The sequence below is a fragment of the Octopus bimaculoides genome, chromosome 20 (assembly GCF_001194135.2).
Source record: "Octopus bimaculoides isolate UCB-OBI-ISO-001 chromosome 20, ASM119413v2, whole genome shotgun sequence".
In the NCBI taxonomy this organism is placed as follows: Eukaryota; Metazoa; Mollusca; class Cephalopoda; order Octopoda; family Octopodidae; genus Octopus; species Octopus bimaculoides.
This window is the reverse complement of record NC_069000.1, coordinates 19,707,715-19,708,392: the sequence shown is the minus strand read 5'-3', so window position 1 is coordinate 19,708,392 and position 678 is coordinate 19,707,715.

Genomic DNA, 678 nt, shown 5'->3' with positions numbered 1-678 from the left:
ATATATATATATATATACACACACACACATACATACATACATACATACATACATACATACATATGTATATTTTTTTCTTTATTGCCCACAGGGGGCTAAACATAGAGGAGACAAACAAGGGATTAAGTCGATTACACCGACCCCAGTGCGCAACTGGTAATTGTTTAATCGACCCCGAAAGGATGAAAGGCAAAGTCGACCTTGGTAGAATTTGAACTCAGAACGTAATACCGCAGACGAAATACCGCTAAGCATTTCGCCCGGCGTGCTAACGATTCTGCCAATATATGTTTATATAAAGATATATGCAACCCTTCTTACGCGAAACGTGCATTATTTGTAGTTTCTGATTGTCTTACATTTTGTTTTTCTGGCTTCTGGTTTTATGGCTTCAAACATTTAAAGAGTAACACTACATTTGCTGGTGTTGTGTTTGTCAGTACAAATTTAATGTGTTAGTATATTGTGTGCCCCACCATTTTTTTTTTTTTTTCAGAGTTAATCTAGACTGAAAATTTAAGTAACCACAAATAGAAAAACTGAAGTTTCGTTGTATCGCTCGCGGTAACATGTGGCAAAAACGAAATACCATCACTCCATAGTTGCCTTGCACGTGGCAGCACACAGTAAGGTGTAGAATGGTGTGTGGGAAAATCATGATTCTCCAATCGCTCGAAC